Genomic DNA, 24,041 nt, shown 5'->3' with positions numbered 1-24,041 from the left:
TATCTGTCTAGGAAACCAAGAGGGACCAGCCAGAGATTTTGGAAGAAACTCGGAAGAGTTGTCATGGAAGCCAGAGGAGGAGAATGCTTTCGGAAGGTGAGAAGCATCAGAGGCTGCAGGGGGGTCCTCTATGATAAGGACTAAAAACTGCTCCATTTACTGAGGCAGAGACTGGGCTGCCTCAAATACCCGCCGTCCTGGAGAAAACGGAAGACTGAAGCACAGGATCTCAACAGCAGCTTCCTCACTCTCTTGGTAGGAGTGGAAGTGGAAAGCATTCAAACAAAATCTCTCCTCGGAGACTGATTGGAGCAAGCACCCCGTTTATCATTTCCTCCGGGATTTCACTAGCACCTCTCTGCTGAGATAGGAATCTGAGACTTGTCATCCAAAGAGGGGAGACAGATCATGACAGCTTATCCTCTGAAACCTGTCTGCTGCCTTCACACCTGGAGAACCCCTGGAGGCAGGGGGCATCAGTGGGTGGGCGGGGGAGTGGCCCCCACGTGACTGCTCCCCTCAGCTCCTGCAGGCAAACACCTGGAGCCCTCCTAGCAGGCCCAGGGTTGTCCTGGGACAGAGCCCTACTCTGAAGCAGGGCTGTGTGACTGCACCATATCCAGTTCTGATGCAACGCCCTGCTCCTCCTGCAAATACCCGTGTCGCATGCGCACACGCACACATATATGCATACACATGCACACACAGCCCGGCTGCTGTAAACCATCACTCACGGTGCTGGGGAGGCCCCTGGAGTAGAGGAAAGTGTACTGGGTTGGAGCCACCTCTCATGCTTCATACCAGCTAAGTGACCTTGTGCCAGTTACTTCACCTCTTTGCATCTTTGTTTCCTCATTTGGTAAAACAAGGTTCCATTTTTTTTTCTTTTGGAGTGCTTGATATACAATGACTATAGCAATAACAGTACTTATTAAGTGCTAGGGACTATGCAAAATCCTTTACACACATTTTCTCACCTTACCCTCTCCATAACTCCGTAAGGTAGGTTCTCTTATTATTGCCATCTTAAATAGAGGGAAACTGAGTCTGCAGAGGGCAAATAACTTTTGCTGAAAACCTCATGGCTTGTAAATGGCAGAGCAGGGATTTGAACCCAGGCAGTTGGATCCTGAGTTCTTAGCCCTTTCTTTCCCTCTGATTTTTTCTTTCCAATCCAGTCCTCACATGCAGTCAGAGGCATCTCCTTATATTACCTATGTCTGCCCATGTTACTCCCCAGCCTAAAGCAAGCATTGGCTTTCCTCAGCTGTACATTAAAAGCCAAATGCCTTCACTGGACCTTCGAGGCCTCACTTGTAATCCTCCCTCAAACGGGTCTCAGACCCTAGCCTCTGGCCAGCTGTGCTGTTCAGCAAACATGCTGTGTGTGTTCACATCTAGGACAAAGGTGGGGGGTCCTGGAGGCCAGGGCCCACATTCTCATCTCTGAGCACCTCCTCCAACTCCTGCATCTCCTCTTCTACTCCTGCTCCTTCCCCTATCCTAATTTGTAACAAATGTTTGTGCAATAAAAAGCTAACCAAAGGAATAGCAATAGCAGTGGGAATACCAGGAAAAGTTAAACAGGGAGATCTCAAGCCCCGACTGAGGGCCAGCTATGTGTCTGACTTTGTGGTTGGCTCTGTGGGGCAACAGCAAACTAAGGCATCAGTCTCTATTCTTAAGGAGATGACTGTCTACATGACACGCAGGACACAAGGATGTGCTGACAAGCGCAGCCTTGATGCTAGCGGGGGTTGTAGCCAAACAAGAAAGCAAGGAGAAATCAGGGCAGACTTCCTGGGGGAGATGGCATTGGCACTGAGACTTAGAGGGCTGGGTTAGGAGAGGGCATTCTGAGACAGGGGAGAGAGGTGTACATTAAAGTGCTTCAGTCTCCCCTAGGTATCTCCTCACCCACACCTCATGTGCATGGCAGCCATGGCTCCATATCCCCCCACTAACTCTGCCAACCCCAGCAGTGTCACCTCTCATCATTCCAGCAGGTGAGCCTTCCTTTAGTTTCCTCATCCTGTCTTGTTCCCTCGATGGCAGCTCTCTTGCCTGGCTGGCTCTCAGTGATGCTTCTGTCTCATCTTAAACACCACTTCCCCTGGTACTAGGTTGTCTGGGCACCCTGCTTGCTGTTTTTGCTGCGTCTTCTGCTTTCCCAGCATGACACTTGCCAGCCTCACCGGTGATGGCTTAGTTCATTGGCCGCACTAGTTGGTGAACCTGGGGAGGCCAGGATCTGTGTTTATCCTACCACTGTCTCCCCCAGCACCTGCACACAGTAGGTGCTCCATCAATGTCTGCAGAATTAATGACGAAGTGCTTAATAAATGCTTCTAGGCTTCTTCTTATCACTGTCTTGAACACCGTGGTCACCATGTCCTCCTCTGCCATTGTCCCTTGCCCTGGTCTTCTGGGTCCTGGTTCTAACTCCAGTTCAAGAGTGAAGAGTTGTGCCCGGGCAGGCCTCAGGGATGCTAGCGCTGTCTTGAGAACAGTGCTGTGAAAGCCACAATGGGCCTGATCTGGAGCGCTTGTCCCTGCTAATTATTATGGACAAGCCTCCTTATTGAACCTCGTCCTCTTATTGACATTCGGATGCATGAGCCGAGGCTGTTGTTTTAAACGCACTCATTAGCCACACAAATCAGTCCTGTTGACAGAGCGCCTTTGAATTAAGCATCTCGCCATAGTCATTGGACAAGGAGCAATTTATAATGCCATTAGCAACGCTTTCGAAGGTTACAGGCATCAAAAATTGTTCAGCCGTAATTATTCTTAATGGATACAAGGAATAAACTGACGCAGGACAGCTTTTTCATTAGCCTTCAATCAAGGCTGATGGCTTTGAGAAATGTACAGTAAGTGCGTTTTGGGGAGAAATAATGATGTTACAGCACCTTTCCCAGGAAAATGCTCTGGGTACACAGCTTAACTTTTAATGGCCTTAATTTGACATAATTAAAAAAAATTTGAATTTGTTTTTGAAGATCTTGAAATAAATTATTTGGTTCCCATTTTTAACCCTTTAGGGAACTGGTGCTAAATAGCAGTCAGGGAGTAAGGGGGCCAGTCTGTGCGAATGAAGGTACTATTTAAGCAGTTGGGGTTTGCAGGGCAGAGGTCACAGAAAGCCCACCTGGACTGCAAGCTAGAGAACTGTCCCTCTACCCCAGGGTTTCCAAGTGACCGTGGGAGAAAGGATTGGTTTTCTGAGTAACCAGGCTCAGACAGTTTATTCCTGTGGAGTTGTTTGCACCATCTAGGAAGTGGGGCTCATATGAGGAGGGAGAAAGAAATCCTGTGCCCTGAGATAGGGTGGGCAACAGACATGCAGAACTGGGAATAAACCCTGGTCCTGTGCTGTGGGACCCCAGGCAAGTGACTGCATCTCTCTGAGCCTCAGTTTCTTCATCTGTGAAATGAGGATGACAATTCCTACATCTTGGGGCCATGGTGAGAGTTTGATGAGATGAACGATATGAAAGCCACTAGCCAGTGCCTGGCACACAGTAGGTGCTCAATGAATGTTCATTCCTGAGGTCAGGGACTTGATCCACCTCACCATGGTAGTTCCCACTGACCAAGGCTAGGGCATGTAACAATGCTGGAAATGTAATAATATGGGGTCAATTATGTTTTCTAGAACTTGTCTCAGGGAGGACACTGGGTATGGCTGAACAGGAGCTGCTTGGGAGTGAGGGGCAGGGATAAGGTATCTCCTTGCACTGCCATTCCCCCTGCCTGAAACCAAAGGAAAAATAGGTGGCTTCTAAACTTCCCTCTAAGGAGAGTGGGTTAGCTGAATCCAGGGCTTTTGCTTTGCTAAAGGAGGGCATGCAAGTTTGGGGTGGAGTGTAATTGCTGGGATAATGAACATGACACAAATTAGGAGAGGCCACACATCTGCTTTCTCTACCTTTCATCAGGCGGGGTTCAATTTATCCTCAAAATAAATAATGAGCAAATCCTTTAAGTCTATCAGATTGAAGGTGGTTCAAAATATAACCTTCCTGGAGCACTCATGTGTCTAGTCTAGGCCTGATTGTACCAAGAAGGTACCCACACAGAATTCACACTAAGTCACATTGAGTGACTAGCATCCAGTAGGCCTTAACAGTGTCTCCTGGGGCTTGTTGGCAGTGGCAGACACAGTGGAGCAGCCTGGTGCCAGGCCAACAGACCTGGCATCTAGCCTTGTCCCTGCCACTGCCCACCATGTGACCTTGGACACAATGCCTCTTCCCTCTGCATCTCAGATTCCTTATCTGGAAACGACAGAGCAGCTGGAAGTCACTACTTCAGATACCAGGAAAATTTAAACCATTGGGGTGTATTCTCCCTCAAGCCTGCCTAAGAGCAGATGAAAGCCAAGACAAAGGCTTAGGAGAGTTTTTTGGTGAAATATTGTAAATAAGAAACATTCTGTCTATTGGTTTGGTGCTTTCTGTAGCTTGGGAGATGCAGCCACTGTTGCACTCTAGTAGGTTGTGGGACGTCTGTGCTTAGCAGAACTTTATCTTGGGTTCTACTCGTGAACAGGCTTGGGGCCAAACACTGAAACAGTGCCTGGGAAGATCTGGGTTCTACTCCAACTTTGGTCAACTAATCTCTTGGGACTTCAGTTTCCTTATCTTTGCAACCTATGGAATTTGGACTTAACCTTGTTTATCTTTTCCTTCCTCCCTCTCCTCCTCTCCCTTTCCCTTCCTTTCCTTCTCCCTTCTTTCCTTCCACTCCTTTTCTCTCCCCTTCTTCCCCTCCTCCTCTCTTTTCCTTCCCTCTCTTTCTTTCCTTCGTCTTTTTTTCCCTCCTTCCCCCCTTCCTTCCTACCTTCCAAACCCAATTTTCAAGAGTCATCTTACACAGGTGCCAAATATATGAAATAAAGATGGAGCTCTTCTGCTTGAAATGTGGTGGAGTTCCCAGAGTCTACCCACGCGGCTTCCCTCTAAGGTTTCTCTACAGACCCACAAGGCTCCTCAGAGCATGGCTGACCCCTCATGAGATGGCTCTGTCCTTCCTTTGAGGTCTCATCTCCTGCTGTCTCCTCTTGCCCTCCTCCTCCCTAACACTGGCCAACCTGCCATTTCCCAACTGTGCCAAGTCCTGTCACTCTTCTCTGCCTTGCTGAAGCTGTGCGCTCTTCCTGGGATGCTCTTGCCTTTTTCTGTGACTGGAAGACTCCCGCTTATACCTTCAAGCTGACTTCTCAGGAAGCCTCACCCGAGAGCCCTATGCAGAACAAATCTCTCACCCATCTTGGCCCCTACAGGACTTTATTAACCAACTGGCAATAGATAGCTCAGAGGGTATTTTAGCTAATGAGTCACATGTCTTTCTTCCTGGACAAACTACAAATGCCTTATGGGCACCTGACTGAGCTTTATGCCCAGGACTTGGCATTAACAGCACCTGCTGGGAGGTGCCCACACAACATAGGACTTGGTGCACCTCGGAAACCCTGCCATTCTGGGATCTGGCACACCATCGGTGTCTACCTAGCATAGGTGCTGGTGTATGCAGGTGACACCCAGCATAGGGCATGGCACACAGCGGAAGCTTGCCCAGAGCAGGGCCTGGCTCTTGGGTGCTCAGGACATGGATGGCTGAATGGAATTTTAGTGGAACGGAAGCCCAGTTCTGGGAAAGCAACTGGCTTCTCCCCAGTCAGAGTAGGCGGTGCTTTCCCTCCCTTCACCCCAGTGGAAAAAGCAAATGTGATCCCCTCTCAAAGGCAGGAGCAGACAGGGCTGCAGGTTGGGGGTGATGGGAGAGGTCTCTGCGGTAATGAGCAGATACTGTTTCCTTATCACCATCGGCATGTTCTCAAGCTATTACTCCCGTCACCTTCCCGACTCAGCCTCCATTTGGACTTTTTCTGATAAACACCAATATCTGTGCAAATTCTTGAGGCTGACTGCCTCCCCAGCCCAGAGGCTGCTCTGCTGGAACTCCAGATGTGTGATAAGGCAGGGAAATACATTTTCAGTCCACTAAGTCATCACATTTTCTGACAAGGATGCTCAGGCACGTGCAGCTCTCTGATGACTAATATTGCCTTCACTCAGCAGAGGGCTTCAGAAACCATCCAAACCATCACTAGGCTGTCAGGTGTCAGCTCTTCCCCTGGCTTCGCATGTTGAGAGGCCCTCTGAGGAGCTCGAATTCCTGATACAGCAAAGCGGCGGGCTTCGTGCGGAGGAAGATGGTTGGCCAGCGGTCAACAGTCCTTGCGCCCCGGTCTGCTCTCTCTCCTTGCGTGCCCTTGGTCGCTTTATGAACCTCTCTGGGCCTCAACTTCCCCACCTGTCCAGGGGGGAGAGATGGATTTTGTGATCTCTAGGGGACTTTCCAGTGCTGAAAGTCTGATTTTCTTACTTTTCCACCATTAGGAGCACAGGAGGGCAGAATCCCATGAAATGTAAGGGAAGGCTTAGAATTCTGGGGAAAATGTAACAGTAGTAGCTGTATTCATAATAGTAACAATAGTAACTACCCCGTCCCATAAGTTACTTCATCTCGTTAGAGCTCTAGAATTAGGCAGACCTGGATTCAAAGCCCTGTTGTGTCACCCACTAGCTGTGTGATGTTGGGCAAGTTATCTAACCTCTCTGAGCTTCAGTTTCCTCCCATGAAATAGGCAGAAGCCCTGCCATTCTGAGGTCTGGCACACAGTTGGTGTCTACCTAGCATAGGTGCTGGTGTATGTGGTGACACCCAGCCTAGGGCGTGGCACAAAGGAAGCACTCATGGGGCTTGGCACACAGTGGGAGCTTGCCCAGTGAAGGGAAGCTCTTGCGTGCTCAGGAAATGTTTGCTGAATGGAATTTCAGCGGAATGGAAGTCCAGTTAGAAAACTGCGAGCACCAAAACATGTTGCCTCTTTTTTTTTTTTTTTTTTTTTGAGACAGAATCTTGCTCTGTTGCCCAGGCTGGAGTGCAGTGGCATGATCACAGCTCACTGTAGCCTTGATTTCCCCAGGCTCAGGTGATCCTCCCACCTTAGCCTCCCAGGAAGCCAGGACTATAGGTGCACACCACCACCCCAGCTAATTTTTTGTACAGAGAGATTTTCACCATGTTGCCCAGGCTGGCCTCCAGTGCCTGGGCTCAAGCGATCCTCCTGCCTCAGCCTCCCAAAGTGCTGGGATTACAGGCATAAGCCATCCTGTCCAGCCCATGTTACCATTTTAAAAAAATCAATATTAATAATGATTCTTATAACACTTCTTATGAGGTCATGATTACTCTCCTGATCTTACTGGTGAGTGAAATGAAGCAGAGAGGTGAAGTAACTTGCCAGAAAGGGAGCGCTTGGGTTTGTCCCTATTTGACCCAGTTTTGTGCACTTAACCCTTGCACCCTGTACCCCTGAAAGATGCACCCTCAGCTTACTCACTCTGCTCCCCTTGCTCAAGCCAGCCTCAGGCAGCCTGCATTGGTGCTTATGGAAAGGCAGATGAATGGTGGAGAGCCAGTGAGCTGGGCAGGATGATGGGGAAGCAGCCAGCCTTGGAGGGGCTCCAGACCACTAAAGGGGTGGGTGAGCTGGGACTGAGGCATGGAAGAAGTTGTCTGGTCACCACAATTTGGACTTTTCTTTTGAAAAACAGAAAGTTGAGAAGAAAATGGATTGCAGTCTGTTACAGATCCAGTGGCTGCAAATCATTCCGAAAATTAGCTTTCTATGGGAAAATCTATATACTAATTAACTCCATGGCCTCTCTAACGAGTTTAAGCACAATAAGGCCTCTGAAAATATCGAGGCATTTTGCAGCTGCCTTAAATTCTACCTAGGGAGACATGCTCACAGCTCATGAGGCTGTTTGAGAGGTTCCAGAATGAAAGGGGAATGTTAAATGATTCATTTCAAGGGCAGAAGGTGGGCAGCTGCGACTTTGGTCGATTGCATAGGGAAGTGCAGAGAGCCCCAGCCTTGTCAAGATGGGTGGAGTCCTTGCTCAGGGACCTTAGTTGACATTGGAGTATGGCCCAGTACTTCCCACTCCTCCAACCCTGAGTTCTCAGTGTGAAGACTGAGAGGCCATCACCAGGTCTAAGAGACCTTTCCCAGGAAAGGCTTCTAGGGACTTGGCCATATAAACCACGGTGGGACTCTCCTACCAATTTGTGGCTGTCCTAGTGGGACAATCCTGCCCAGGCCAGGGGAGGTGGCAGCACATGCCTGAGTGTGACGTGGAGAGACAGCTCAGACAGTGGGATCCCTGGGGCATGTTCTCCACTTCACCGCAATACTCTAGTTTGCCCTCCCTGGAAGGGCACCCTCAGACTGTGGGCCTTTGCCCACCACTTCTGTGAGATTCCACACTGGGCAAGGAGTCGCCTGGCATAGTGCAGCCATAGCTCACATATATGCTCACCCCCATGAGTGTACACAGCCACATGTATGTGCGGCCACTCACCTGTGTACCTGCCGTGATGTATATGTAAAGACACACACGCATGAACACGCACTCACACATAGGTCTTCATTCACCCCTGTCCACAGCACCATTTCCAGAGGCTGGAAATACCACTTGCTGTCATTCCCCAGAAACAGAGACAATTAACCCACAGCCCCAGGTAATCCTGGGGGGAGACCTCAATGTGTCATGCCTCTGCGGGGCAGGAGCCCAAGCCCCCGTTTGCCTTCATCCCCTCCAGAAATGCACACTAGTGCCATTCATTGCTACCCTTCCTAAAGCAACAGCCTGGGCATAGTTATGAACAGAAATTCTTGCAGCGCTGCCTACGGCCCTGGTGTGCCTCTGGGTCTGGTGTGCTGCTGCCCACTGGCCTCAGCGGTAGATGCTTTGTTCAGAACAGGCCCTCAGGAAACATCTCATGGCCAATATGCTCTCAAGAGTGACTTGTGGCTGGTAAAGGAAGCAAGCGGGAGGGAGAGAAGGGAGGGGGGTCACCCAGGCCCAGTGATGATGTGGGATGCCTGTGTCTCCTCCATTGTTCTTGCTCTGATTCTCTCATCATTGTAACGGCTACTTTTAAAAAAAAAGTTGACCATGTGCCTGGACACTGCATTAAGTATTCTGCGCTACTGTCTCACTCACTCCCATTTCCCAAAGAGAAGACTGGGGCCCAGAGAGATGAAGTCTCTTCACTCAGAGACCCGCCTGAGGCCCCGCCCCAGTGAGTAGTAGGGCCAACAGGAGGATGGAGCACACTTGATTCCAAAGCCTGCTCTTTATTCAATTGCCTTCTGGGGTTCTGGCTAAGCTGTGGGAGACTCCTCTCCAGGCACCAGCGAGGGTACCCAATAAGTGAAAATGGAGGGTCCTCTGCATGGTTCCCTTCCGAAGGCTGTGAAATAGGCAAAACCTGCGGCTTGATTGTGGGGGAGACCTGGATTTGAATCCCAGCTGCCATCTACCGGCTGGGACCCAGGGCTCATAAATCCAATGGCCAGCTCCTATCTTGCTAGGTCTTACCCACAGCACCGCACATAGTGAACCACTTCCTCTTCCTTCTAGAAACATTTTCTTCCACTTTGCTTCCTGGACGCTGTGGTTTTCTGGCTTTTCTCCCACCTCCCTGGCTACACCTTCTGGGTCTTCTTTACTGATTCATCTTCTTCCTCCAGCTTCTTACCCATGGAGTGGCCACAGTCCCAGCTCCTCCTTGAGTCTCTGATTACCCTCACTGCTCATAATTGCATCCAGTCTCGTGGCTTTACATACGACCTTGGGTTCATGACTTGCAAATGTATATCTCCATCCTGGTGCTCTCCCCTAACCCCAGATTTATATATCTCACTGCCCTTCAATGTCTCCACTTAGATATCTTGTAGCCGCCTAAAATGAACATGTCCTTCCAGTTGCCCGGGCCAAGAAGGCTTGGGGACCTCCTGACCCCCCTCTTTCTCTCATCTGCCACATCCAATCAATCAGGAAGCCTTGGTGGCTCCAGTGTACACAGCCACATGTATGTGCAGCCACTCACCTGTGTACCTGCCGCGATGTATATGTAAAGACACACACGCATGAACACGCACTCACACATAGGTCTTCATTCACCCCTGTCCACAGCACCATTTCCAGAGGCTGGAAATACCACTTGCTGTCATTCCCCAGAAACAGAGACAATTAACCCACAGCCCCAGGTAATCCTGGGGGGAGACCTCAATGTGTCATGCCTCTGCGGGGCAGGAGCCCAAGCCCCCGTTTGCCTTCATCCCCTCCAGAAATGCACACTAGTGCCATTCATTGCTACCCTTCCTAAAGCAACAGCCTGGGCATAGTTATGAACAGAAATTCTTGCAGCGCTGCCTACGGCCCTGGTGTGCCTCTGGGTCTGGTGTGCTGCTGCCCACTGGCCTCAGCGGTAGATGCTTTGTTCAGAACAGGCCCTCAGGAAACATCTCATGGCCAATATGCTCTCAAGAGTGACTTGTGGCTGGTAAAGGAAGCAAGCGGGAGGGAGAGAAGGGAGGGGGGTCACCCAGGCCCAGTGATGATGTGGGATGCCTGTGTCTCCTCCATTGTTCTTGCTCTGATTCTCTCATCATTGTAACGGCTACTTTTAAAAAAAAAGTTGACCATGTGCCTGGACACTGCATTAAGTATTCTGCGCTACTGTCTCACTCACTCCCATTTCCCAAAGAGAAGACTGGGGCCCAGAGAGATGAAGTCTCTTCACTCAGAGACCCGCCTGAGGCCCCGCCCCAGTGAGTAGTAGGGCCAACAGGAGGATGGAGCACACTTGATTCCAAAGCCTGCTCTTTATTCAATTGCCTTCTGGGGTTCTGGCTAAGCTGTGGGAGACTCCTCTCCAGGCACCAGCGAGGGTACCCAATAAGTGAAAATGGAGGGTCCTCTGCATGGTTCCCTTCCGAAGGCTGTGAAATAGGCAAAACCTGCGGCTTGATTGTGGGGGAGACCTGGATTTGAATCCCAGCTGCCATCTACCGGCTGGGACCCAGGGCTCATAAATCCAATGGCCAGCTCCTATCTTGCTAGGTCTTACCCACAGCACCGCACATAGTGAACCACTTCCTCTTCCTTCTAGAAACATTTTCTTCCACTTTGCTTCCTGGACGCTGTGGTTTTCTGGCTTTTCTCCCACCTCCCTGGCTACACCTTCTGGGTCTTCTTTACTGATTCACCTTCTTCTCTCCAGTCTCTTACCCATGGAGTGGCCACAGTCCCAGCTCCTCCTTGAGTCTCTGATTACCCTCACTGCTCATAATTGCATCCAGTCTCGTGGCTTTACATACGACCTTGGGTTCATGACTTGCAAATGTATATCTCCATCCTGGTGCTCTCCCCTAACCCCAGATTTATATATCTCACTGCCCTTCAATGTCTCCACTTAGATATCTTGTAGCCGCCTAAAATGAACATGTCCTTCCAGTTGCCCGGGCCAAGAAGGCTTGGGGACCTCCTGACCCCCCTCTTTCTCTCATCTGCCACATCCAATCAATCAGGAAGCCTTGGTGGCTCCTCCTTCCTGATATCTTCAGGATCTGACCACTTCTCACCATATCTGCTGCCTGGAACACCCTCTGCCTATATATCACGAGGTGCACCTTGGTCCAAGCCACTGTCATCTCTCACCTAGTTATTGCAACAGCATTCTTAACTGATGGTGTTTCTTCCACCCTTGCCCCCTGCAGTGTATTTCAACCAATAGCCAGAGACAGCCTGTAAAATATGACTCACATCATAACTCCTCTGTGCTTAAAACCTTGCAGTGGCTCCTGTGCTTCACTCAGAGTAACAGCCAAAGTCTGAAATGGCTGTGGAGGCTTCCATGGTCACCCCACCCACCCCAGGATTGGTATCCCCTCTTGATCTCCCCACCACCTCTCTAGGGACTGTCAGCATCATTCACCACCCCAGTCTCAGGGCCTTTGTACTCCATGCTCCATTGCCTAGAATGCTCTTCCCCAGCTATCCATGGGGCCCACATGCTTACCTCCACCGTGTCGCCTTTCCGGTGAGCTCTACCCTGATCCTTGGACTTCAAATGCCCCTCCCCCACCCCATGACAGGCATTCCCTTCCTGGTCTCCTTACCTTGTGTGTGTACACGCTGCGTATGGATCACCTTCCAACTTGCTTTGTTTTATGTATTGATTATGTTTATTGTTTTGTGGTCCCTCACCTCTAGCTAGGATGCCTGCTCAATAGAAACAGAGGCCTGTCTTGCTTCCTTCTTTGACATCCCCAAGGCCTGCTGCACTACCTGTCCACAGTGGATATCGTCACATATTTGCTGAATGGTTCTTATTTCTTAACCTCTATGACCTTGGTGTCTTCATCTGTAAAACTGGGTTATTTTGAGGATTAAATAATGAGTCTTGTTATCCCACTCTAGTGCCAGCACATGTAGGTTTCAATGCTGTCTACTCCCTTTCTGCAGTGGCTTTTAGAGATCCTGGCCTCATTTCAGACACTGCTGATGTTGTAGCACCTGTGGCTCCCTGTGGGAAAGGGGATGGTGTTGGGAGGGAAGAGAGTATGTGGGGCCTCCATGTCCCTCCTCTGGAACCTCAGCCTTGCCCATCATAGGCCCAGTGGGAATGCTTTCCAGGAAGCATTTGTTTCCTAGGTCCCATTAGCCGTAAACATAGCTTTAGACTGGGGTGTGAGGAAGCTCAGGTCCATGCCTGCCCTGATGATTCCTGGAGAGGAGAAACTCTGATGATCGAGAAAGTCATAGACTAAAAGAAGAAATTTGCTTCATAAACAGTGAAACAGATGATTTTAACAGTTAGTAAGGAAGAATGAGGAAAGGGCAATTTTATGTGTGTGTGTGTGTGTATATATAAACACACACAATCACTCTTATCCAAAAGCTTGCAACGGCACTGCTGACGTGATGTTTTCCTAATGAAGGCGTGCCTCCTGACAGTGTTGTTCTTCTCTGAGGGTACTTTATTGTTGTAACACAGCAAGTTTAAATAAGTATTTCCCCTCTAAATTGCAATACACACAAAAAACCGCCAAAACAGAAGTCATAGTTCTATTTGCTCTACGAAGGTATAAATGTTACTCTTTTTCCATCAAGATGGAAAGTAAAAACAAAGAAAAAATGGGCAAAACTGTGAGTGGCTGAATGGGAGTCATCCATGAACTAGAATAGAAACCATGAACGTGACAGATGTGCCTGGCTCTTCCCTCCCTCACAAAAAATAATTTAGTCGAGTTATGACTATATCCTGAGCTGATGGAATGCAGACCTCCACAGCAGGAGATGGCTACAATTCATTGCTTGTGTTTCCCTTCCCTTCCCGTCTCGCCTCGCCTCGCCTCTCCTCTCCTCTCCTCTCCTCTCCTCTCCTCTCCTCTCCTCTCCTCTCCTCTCCTCTGGTCTCCTCTCCTCCCTCCCTCCCTTCCTCCCTACCTCCCTCCCTCTCTTCTTCCCTCCCTCCTTCCTCTTCTCTCTTCCTCCTTCCCTCTTTCCTCCCTCCCTCCTTCCTCCCTCCCTTCCTCCTTCTATTTCATTCTCTCCCTCCTGCCCTCCTTCCCTCTCTCTGCCTCTCTCCCTCCCTCACTCCTTCTCTCTTCCTCTCTCCTTCCATCTATCTGCTTCCCCCCTCCTTCCCTTCCTCCCTCCATCCCTTCTTCTCCCTCTCTGCCTCTCTCCATCCCTCCCTCCTTCTCTCTCTTCCTCCCTCCCTCCTTCCTCTCTTCCTCTCTCCCTCCCTCTCTCGCTCCCTCCCTTCCTTCCTCCCTCCCTTCTTCCCCCTCTCTGTCTCTCTCCTTCCCTCCCTCCTTCTTTCTCTTCCTTCCTCCCTCCCTCCTTCTCTTTCTTCTTCCCTCCCTCCCTCCCTCCCTCTCCCTCCTTCAAATATATTTGAATGCTTGTGATGTACTACTTTGTGCTTGATGCTTGGGACAAAAGATGAGCAACATGAGATCTCTGCTGTCAAAGAGTTTTAGTCTTGTAGATGGGACATGTGTGTGAACTGATAGTTACATCCTATAATAGATGTTTGGGCAAAGTACTATGAGAACCCAGAGGAAAGGACATCTGGGAAGGCTTCATGGAGGAGGCGGCATCCTAGTTTGGAGGGATAAGTGGTTGGGGGTGTGTGGGAAACTTTCTAGGACAAAAGCAAAGTAGGCACACTGGCCTGGGAGCTAAGATCGTGCCTGTGGTTCTGTGTGTTGTTGGAGGCGGGGTCAGCATGTCACCTCATCAGTATGAAGAGATGACATGCTGATGAGGACAGCCCTGCCTTTGCCTCAGGAAGCTCTGGTCTGTTTGGGTTCCCTGTGGTGGCTTCTCTATGACTCACATGAAGCCATTGAGGTGGAGGGAGCCCTCCTCTTTGTAGGCATTGGTGTAGGATTTGAAGGACACTAGCCATGGCTCCAAGGCCTTTTCTGTCCCTGAGCCAGACAGGGGTGAGCCGGGCTTCCCCCCACTCCCCACCCCCTGCTGGGATTTTCCTACCCTGGGGCTGCTGTATACCCATGCTAGGTGCTCAGGACTTTCGGGCCACACGAGAACACTGTCGGGGCTTCTTGACATAGAAAGTCTCCTTTAGCAGTAGTCTCCTGAGAAATCTGAAGGCTTCGTCAAACACTGGCTGGGCTGGCAGCTTCCACAGTAAGGGAGCTAGGCCATCTTATTAGACCCTGATCCTCAGTGGGTAAAGGCTTGCCTGCCCACCAGGGCCTCCTTCCAAGCCCAATCCACAGAAGGGCTCAGGGCAGAGGCCCAGTGCGCTCAGAGGCTTCTGGAATTGGTTCCCAAACTTGCACACTCCCAGTCACTCCCCTGTAGTGGAGGGCCCTGAACAGCCAACCTCCCTTCTCCTGAGGCCTGGTCTTGAGCCCTGGGAAGTTGCTGCCAGGGTACAGAGTGCAGCTCAAAACTGTAAGTGTTAAACATCTTTAAAAAGTCATGAAGCCCCAGCCATAATCCAGAACAAGTCCCTTAAAAGTCCTGGGAGTCATATGATGGAGAGTGACTTTCTTCTTTGCTGGGTGGAGAGGGTATGTGTGACCAGTGAGACTTATGGCCGTGGCAACAAGAGCTGAGGAGTCCGGCAGGCTCAGGATCAAGGGCCAGAAGAAGACTGAGGTGGAGGTTAACACTCAATAAGCACTGGTCGATGGTGGCTGTGAGCTGCAGAAGTTCAAGGGCCTCTGTCTTTTTACCATTGCCCAGTACAGAGCCACATGCACGACAGGTACTTGGCTGAATATTTGTTGAGTGGATGAATGTAGGCATGGATGATCTAGTAACCAAGGAGCCTCTGTTTCCACTCAGGACTTCCATCTGGTTATTGCTTCTCTTCACTTGCATCTGGTATGTCCTTTCCAGGGAGCCAGGCTTAGGGTCCATTCTTCTTTCTCACCTCCTCGTCCGAGGCTGATATTAAACTCGCTCATGCCCAGAACGTGCCTCAGACCTATTTCCTAATGCAGGCAGCCGCACATTTACTAAAGTTTCTTTCCTTTTTTTTTTTTTTTTTGAGACGGAGTCTCGCTCTATCGCCCAGGCTGGAGTGCAGTGGCGCCATCTCTGCTCACTTCTAGCTCTGCCTCCCAGGTTCGCGCCATTCTCCTGCCTCAGCCTCCTGAGTAGCTGGGACTACAGGTGGCCGCCACTACGCCTGGCTAATTTTTATAGATGGGGTTTCACCATGTTAGCCAGGATGGTCTCGATCTCCTGACCTCATGATCCACCTGCCTCAGCCTCCCAAAGTGCTGGGATTACAGGTGTGAGCCACCGTACCTGGCCTACTAAAGTTTCTTATGTGATTTCCCCGATTTTTCCTTCTTGAGCAAAGACACTTGAGAGATCTCAGATTCTTCTTCCGTATCAGAGAGTCCAGCATTCCTGGCAGGCTGCAGACTCTCCAAGAAGCCCAAATGCAGCCCGACAGGGAGGAGAACCAGCTTGTGGTATAAACTTTGTCCCAACATGAAGATGAAGTGACTTGTGCTGAGCCACATAACCAGTAAGCAGCGACTGCCTAACAATGGATCTAATGTGGAGGTAAGAGAAAGTGGCAATCAGTTGCCTAAATTTGGATTCTGGCTCCAGCACTTCAGTTCTCAGGGCCTCAATTTCCTCATCTGTAAAATGGACACCATATTTCCCACCTCAAAGAGTTGAAGGGAGTAACTCATGGAATCCTCACGACAGTGTGCCTTACCCCAACCCACAGAGTTGGCTCCTGCACGGCGGGGGCAAGTGTGAACAGCCCTTTTTGACTCATGTCCATCTTCTTATGAAATTCGTAATCAGGAACTTGCTATTCCAATCTCTCTGCCTGGCAGTCCCCCTGAGAAACAACTCCCAGTGTAGACAATGGGCAAAACCAAGGGCAGGCAGGAAAGGAAGTGGTCTGTCAGCACCTGGGCCGCTGTGGAGCGCGGACCCACCTGAGCTCTGGAGGTAGGCAATCCTGGCTGGGATTCTGGAGACAGGCCTGGAGCAGAGCCCCCGCCCGCCCCTTCCCAGCGGTGGCAGCAGCAGCAATAGCAGCAGCAACCCTCCTTTTTTAAGTCAAATGTTGCCTGGAAGTCATTGCTTCAGCAATTACCTCTGAAACCCATTGTTTCCTCAGCCCCATTAACATGTCAGATCCTGGCAGCCGCTGACGGGGCAAACACCCCTCGGAGGGCTGCAATTCAATTTAAGGATCACCTCCCCTGCACAGACAGCCTCTGAGCCGGCCCATCTCCAGATTTCACCAAATCGAGGAGAGAGTCTCAGGGCGCAGTTTGATCATGCTGCTTCCTAAATTAAAAACAAAATTGTAAGTGTTAAACATCTTTAACAAGTCATTAAGCCCCAGCCATAATCCAGAAAAAGTCCCTTAATGAGTAATGACATATGTTGTGAGCGCACTTATCTCCTAATGTTGGATGCTGAGATGGTGTGATGAAATGGCACAGTGCTCAGAAGGGATGGATCACCACTAATGGCAGGATAATTCGAGGCTGTTGGGCTGAGGACCCTGGAGAGCCAGGTTGTCTCTCTCGGATGGGGTGGGGCAGTCCTCAGTCTCCCCTCCTGCTCTGGCTCCAGAGCCCCATCCCCACAGGCTGCTCTGCCCTCACTCCCAGGCTCAGCTCTGCTCCTGGTTCTGCCCCAGGATGGGGCCTGTAAGAATCCAGAGGTTGGGCACCAGGACCTTTGCATGGTTTCGTGGCTGTGGGTCTGCCCAAGTGCTCCTGTGTCCCCACCCAAGTCACTGGGCTCTTGAACAAGCCAGGCATTTCTCCCAGTCTTATCCCAGGAGTGTCCTCCCTGGCCTCCCTGTCTGCTGCTCAACCCTCCCGCTCTGGCCCAGGATCCTGCCCACATGCCCTTGTCCACATATTTAGGCCCTTACTTGCCACCTGAGCCTCCATCCGCTTTCTGCTGAGAACCCCCTGCTCCAGTGCTCTGGCCTCTGGCTGACCACCTCTGTAGCCCTGTCTGATGTTTATTTGCCCACGTTATAGTTACAGACACGTGAGGAGACTAATTAGCTGCCCTTTACCTCCAGGTCCCAATTCTCAGGAGAGAGAACATGATTGGCTGAGCTTGGGTAATGTGACTGCCCTGAAGGTCACTGGGTATGGCTCACCCATGGGGTGATGAAGAGCTGCCAGAGGATAGGGCTTACTTTTTTCTACTTGGACTTCAGTAACTTCAGCCCCACACATTCTACCCACGCACCCACGTCTTCCTGCTTCCCAGGGCTGGCTTCTGCGCTACTCTCTCCCTGCTCTGCCATCGCATTAGGATGCCCTTCCCAACTAAGTTCCTTGAGACAGTCTTTTTTCTTTCTTTTTTTTTGTTTGGAGATGGTGTCTCACTCTGTCACCCAGTCTGCAGTGGCGCCATCTCAGCTCACTGCAACCTCTGCCTCCCGGGTTCAAGCGATTCTCCTACCTCAGCCTTCTGAGCAGCTGAGATTACAGGCATGTGCCACCACGCCAGTCTAATTTTTATATTTTTAGTAGAGATGAGGTTTCACCATGTTGGTCAGGCTAGTCTTGAACTCCTGACCTCATGATCCTCCCACCTTGGCCTCCCAAAGTGCTGGGGTTACAGGCGTGGGCAATCCCCCTGGCCGAGACAAGTCTTAAGTCAGGGTATCCCAAAGCAGGCCCTGAGACAGAGTGCTCCAGGGGAAGCCAGTAAGGAAAAGACAGACACAGAGCAAGGAAGAAGAGGAAGCCACCAAGAGTGGGATTTCAGACAAAATCCACAGAGACGAGCTTTAGTCTGATGGTGCAGGGGAGCTCTGGAGTGGAAGTTATGGCCCTGAATCACACCCGAGGCAAGCTGCAGGTGCAGGGAGTTAGAAGCAAAGCACCCCCCACCTTGCAGTTTCTTCATTCATTCATTCATTCATTCATTCATTCATTCATATATTCAACATATGTAATTGTCACATTCTGTTATTTACTGTCTGCCAAACAGTACAGATAGACAGCTTGGGCTGGGGGCTGCCCTGAGAGCCGGGAGAATTTGTTGCCAGGTCTAACCTGATGAAAGACGGTTGTGTGACCTAGGAGAATTCCTGCCTGTCTCAGGGTGTCTATCTGACTGTTGAATGGAAGGGGCTGGGATACTTTCAGGTGAACACATCGTTGATTCTCTGGATTGGAGAAAGCGGCTGTATTCTGTAGCCTCTACATCCTTTTTCATGTATCTACCTTAGGAAAAGGGGGCACCCTCGTGCCCTGTGCTGGGAACTTTATACACTTTATTACTTTGAAAACACAACCTCCCAGTGGCACAGATACTTTTATTAGCATTATTCTATAAGATGAGGAAACTGAGGCACAGAGAGGTTCAAAAAATAAGTTGCCTAAGGTCATTCCCAGTGGTAGAGTCAGGGTATGATCTCAGATCCAGTGGGCTGTTGACTCTAAGGGAAAAGGCATGGAGAATCCCCTCCCCACCCTTTATCTATCAATCATATCCACCTATAACCCCCAAAACTTAGCTGATACTAACAATTTAAGGATCCCCAATCCCAAATCATTTAGATTTTAAGACAAATAAAGCAGCTGGAATCCTGGTCCCATGGAATTTCAGAGTTGGAAGAAAGTGAAGAGATCTCCTGGCTAACCCCTGCAGTTAACAGATGGCAAAAAGAAGTACAGAGGATCGTCCGAAGTCCCGGAGCAAGGGAGTGGAAGTGCTGCCACAATAAGGCATACACAAGATTCTGCAGAAACCATGTTCTCCTGCTTCACAGCGGTCTGCTCTTTTCAGGAGAGCTTGGGAAAAGTTCTGACTGTGCAATTTGCTTAAAAACAACAGAGAAACATCATAGAAGAGGATCAATTCCCGACCATGCATTTGAAATTAGACACTTACAGGTATTCCCTGCAGAGTGCTCTCCACTGGGGCTCAGTGGAAGCAGCATCACCCATCAGTGGCTGGGGGTGGCTGGTGCCACCAGGTAAGGCCTGGAGCGGGGCAGGAGCCTCCTCAGGTCCAATGCTCTTGGCCTGCTGCTGGTGCCAAGAGTTAGAAGCTAAGCACCCCCCGCCTCACAGTTTCTTCATTCATTCATTCATTCATTCTTACATATATTCAACATATGTTAATTGTCACATTCTGTTATTTACTGACTGCCAAACAGTACAGATTGACAGCTTGGGCTGGGGGCTGCCCTGAGAGCTGGGAGAATTGGTTCTGCCAAGCCTGTTGCTCTTGTACTCCATCTGTGGATCTTATCCCTTCATCCATCCTCCGTTCTAAGTTTGACTCTTATCTTTGATGCTTCTGCCTCAGTGACTGTTTTGTACCTAAGAACTTCTTGGCTATCCTGCTCTGGGGATCACTACTACCTAACTCCGATGATCTTCCAAAGCTCAGCCTGTGCTTGATGCTTGGAGGTCATCATCCAGCTACAAATCCAGATTGTGTGCCTCTCAGGGACCCTTGGTGTCAGGATGGGAGTCCAGGAGCCACCTGGCTGCTGTTACAGTTAAAGGAAGGGCATGTAAGCCTGAATCATAGGCTTCTGTGCATAGCAGGTGTATTAGTCTGTTTTCACGCTGCTGATAAAGACATACCCGAGACTGGGCAATTTACAAAAGAAAGAGATTTAATTGGACTTACAGTTCCAGGTCGCTGGGGAGGCCTCACAATCATGGTGGAAGGCAAGGAAGGAGGAGCAAGTCATGTCTTACGTGGATGGCAGCAGGCAAAGAGAGAACTTGTGCAGGGGGACTCCTCTTTTTAAAACCATCACATCTCGTGAGACTTATTCACTATCATGAGAACAGCAGGGGAAAGACTTGCTCCCATGATTCAGTGACCTCCCACTGGGTCTCTCCCACAACACATGGGAATTCAAGGTGAGATTTGGGTGGGGCCACAGCCAAACCGTATCAGCAGGAGGTAGAGAGGAGCTGGGGCTGGGGGCTGCTGTGAGAGCTGGGAGAATTGGTTGCCGGGTCTAGTCTGATGAAAATCGGCTATGTGACCTAGATCTCCTGCCTGTCTCAGGGTGTCTCTCTGAATAGCGAATGGAAGGGGCTGGGATACTTTCAAGCAAACACATGTTTGATTCTCTGAACTGGGGAAAGAGGCCACATTCTATAGCCTCTGCATTCTTTTTTTATGTATCTACCTTAGGAAAGGGGGGGCATCTCTGTGTCCTGGATGGAAAATGCTACTCAGAGATCTGCCATAGGACAGAGTAGAGGACTGGAAATGTGTCTTTCCTGGCTCCTGAGCATCCAAAGTCGCTAGGAGGGAGTGGGCTTTTCTTAGCTGTTGCTGCTTACAGAATGCTGGGTACAGGGTTTGTCAGATACCACAGAGCATCCTCCTGGCCTCTGCCCAACAGCAGCTGCTCCCCCACCCTGGGACCCAAAGAGGGACAAGAAAACCCTCTTTGTCTGGACAGACAGTACAAAGCCTCGTTGCCATAGCAGCAACAACCATTTCCTTCAGCTCTGATCCAGGGCAGAAGCTCAGCTGGGCCTGGGCTCAGGCCCAGAGAGGCCAGGAGCAGAGGTCAACTTTGGATGTGGGAGGTCTGAGTCACTGGAGCCCCAGCAATGCACCAACAGAGGGACAGAAGCTGGCAGTCACCAAGGCTGCCTTCCTTGTCATCATTCAAAGCCGGGGTGGGGGCCAGCCAGGGGCTATGGACTGGGCCAGGGCTTGGGACCCCAGTGGCTGAAGCAGGGCTGCCCAGATGTTTAAACCTTTCATAACCTGGATGGCACAGGAGTCTGGCCTTGCAGGGGGTTATGGAGCCCTGGAGGAAGTGGTGGGAAGGAAGGAGACAAATGACCTGAGCAGGCCCCGAAATATTAGTGGTGCCAAAGAGTTTAGAAACTCCTAAATTTGTGAAAAGGAGGAGCCCAACAGCATCTCCCTGCCAGCTGGTCTCTCTCCTTTATCTGCTGAGCCCTATGGGGAATGGGACGTGGTGGAGGAAGGTTGGAAGGACTAAGGGTGGTTTCCAGGGCTTCCAGGAAGTGAAATGGGCTTAATGGAAGGGTCAAGACTCAGCACCTGGCTTTTCCCCATCAGGGAACAGAGGTGCTCCAGGCTGTGAAGTCATGGATGGAATTCAGTCTTACTTCTGCCAATTGCTGTTTGAATGTGTCCAGGATGCTTGCTTTTCTGAGGCTCAGTGCCCTCCCGTCGATAAGATGGGAATGCTAATGCCTATCTCAGAATGTTTTGGGGAACATTAAATAAGATAATGTATGCAAAGTGCTAGAAACAATGTGGGCCACAGGAAGTACTCAATAAACAGTGGTTACTAATAGTATTACTATTAGGTGGAACCAGATAAAAATGCCATTTTTGTAAGTCAGAAGTGATCACATATCAGCAATTTCATCTGGTCCAACCTGACATTGATGGGTGTGATGACCCCTGCATTGGGCTGGGGCTATGGTGTGGGATTGAGAGCTCAGGCTCTAGAGTCATACTGTTTGGCCCCAGTCCCAGTTCCACAACTCACTCTCTGGGTGACCTTGAGCTAGTCACTCACCCTGTTTGTACATCTGTTTTCTCCTCTGTAAAACAGGAATATGGATGTGTTGTTGTGTGGATCACATAGGTGAAGCACTTAGAAGGATACCTGGCACAGAGCTGGTGCCAAGTGAATGTTTGCTAAATGGATAAATGTGGTTAGCTGATAGAGGATGATTCTTATTCCATTTACAAGAGAGAAAATAAGGAATTTGTCCAGGTCGCACACCTGGGGATGGTATAGCCCTGAGACCAGTGAGTGCTTTTGCTGTTGCTCTGCCTGCTTGTTCCCTGTAGCCTCCTGCCCTGTCCAGCCCAGTCTATATCTCCACTCTGATGATGGTCCAGCTGTCTGTCCAGCCAGCTGGTCAGCTAGTCAGACCTAGTTGACTCACCTATTGATTCTCCCATGTACGTACACATCTCCTTTCCTTCCTCCATGCTTCATAAAACTAACTTCTGTTGGATGTTTGAACTTGGTTGAGATGATCTAAAAACCTGGAAATATCTCTTAAAAGTCAGGTTTATTGGCTTAGTTTACCCAAGGGATACAGTTGGGTGAATTGTATCTGTCTCATACATATCCCATGTGTATCGATGTAACCACCACTATAGATAAGAGGCAGAACGTTTCCAGCATCTCCCCCAATTCCCTTGAGCCTCTTTATCGTCACTCACTTCCCTTATCCCCAGACCCTCAGTAGCTACTGATCTGTTTTTTCCCTTACAGTTTTGCCTTCTCCAGAATGTAATATAAATTGAATAAAAACAATGTGTAGCCTCTTGAATCTGGCTTCTTTCACTGGGATTAATGCATTGGAGATTCACCCTTGGGGATTACATGTATCAGCAGTAGGTTTATTTTTTATCACTAAATAGTATCCCATGTTATGGATGTACCATCGTTTATCCATTCACTCACTGAAGGACACCTGAATTGTTTCCATTTTTTGGCAGTTATGACCAAAGCTGCTATAAACATTTGTGTAGATGTTTTTGAGTGAACGTGTTTTCATTTTTCCTGAGTAAATATACGTAGGAGTGAGATTGCTCTTCATAAGGAAAATGATGTTTAAATTTATAAGAAAGCCCTAAACTGTTTTCCAAATTATACCATTTTGCATTCCGTCAGCAATGTATATGAGTTCCAGTTGCTCTGTATTCTTGTCAGCACTTGGTACTGCCTATTTTAAAAAACTTTTTAGCCATTCCAATGGGTGTGTGATGGTATTTCCTTGTGGTTTTAATTTACATTTCCCTAATGACTAATAATGTTGAACATCTTTTTATATGTTGCTATTGTTGTTTTTGGCATCTATATATTATTTGGAGAAGCGTCTGTTCAAAACTTTTACCCATTTTTAAGTTGGATTGTTTTCTTTTATTATTACTGAGTTTTAAGAATTCTTTACATATTCTTTATTAGATGTCTGCTTTGCAAATATTTTTCCCTCCAGCTATGGTTTACCTTTCCATTCTTAGCAGTGTCTTTCAAATTTTATTGAAGTTCAATTATCAATTTTTTCTTTTATGGATCATATTTTTAGTGTCATATCTATGAAATCTTTTCCTAGTCCAAACCTCCACCACCCTTCTTATTTTCTAAAAGTTTTATGAGGCCTATGATCCATTTTGTGTTAATTTTTTTTTTTTCTGGATGGAGTTTCACTCTTGTTGCCCATGCTGGAGTGCAATGGCACCATCTCGGCTCACCGCAACCTCCACCTCCTGGGTTCAAGTGATTCTCCTGCCTCAGCCTCCTGAGTAGCTGGGATTACAGGCATGTGCCATCACACCCAGCTGATTTTGTATTTTTAGTAGAGACAGCATTTCTCCATGTTGCTCAGGCTGGTCTCGAACTCCTGACCTCAGGTGATTCACCTGTCTTGGCCTCCCAAAGTGCTGGGATGACAGGCATGAGTCACTGTGCCTGGCCATTTTGTGTTAATTTTTATATATGGTACATGGTGTGGGTCAATTTTATTTTTAAATTTTCTTTTCTATTGTTTGCATATTTATGTACAATTGTTCCAGAACTATTGTTTAAAAGACTGTTCTTTTGTCATTGAATTGCCTTCTCACCTTTGTCAAAAATCA

This window comes from Mandrillus leucophaeus, unplaced genomic scaffold (assembly GCF_000951045.1).
Source record: "Mandrillus leucophaeus isolate KB7577 unplaced genomic scaffold, Mleu.le_1.0 Scaffold182, whole genome shotgun sequence".
NCBI lineage: Eukaryota > Metazoa > Chordata > Mammalia > Primates > Cercopithecidae > Mandrillus > Mandrillus leucophaeus.
Note: the sequence above shows the minus strand (reverse complement) of the source record.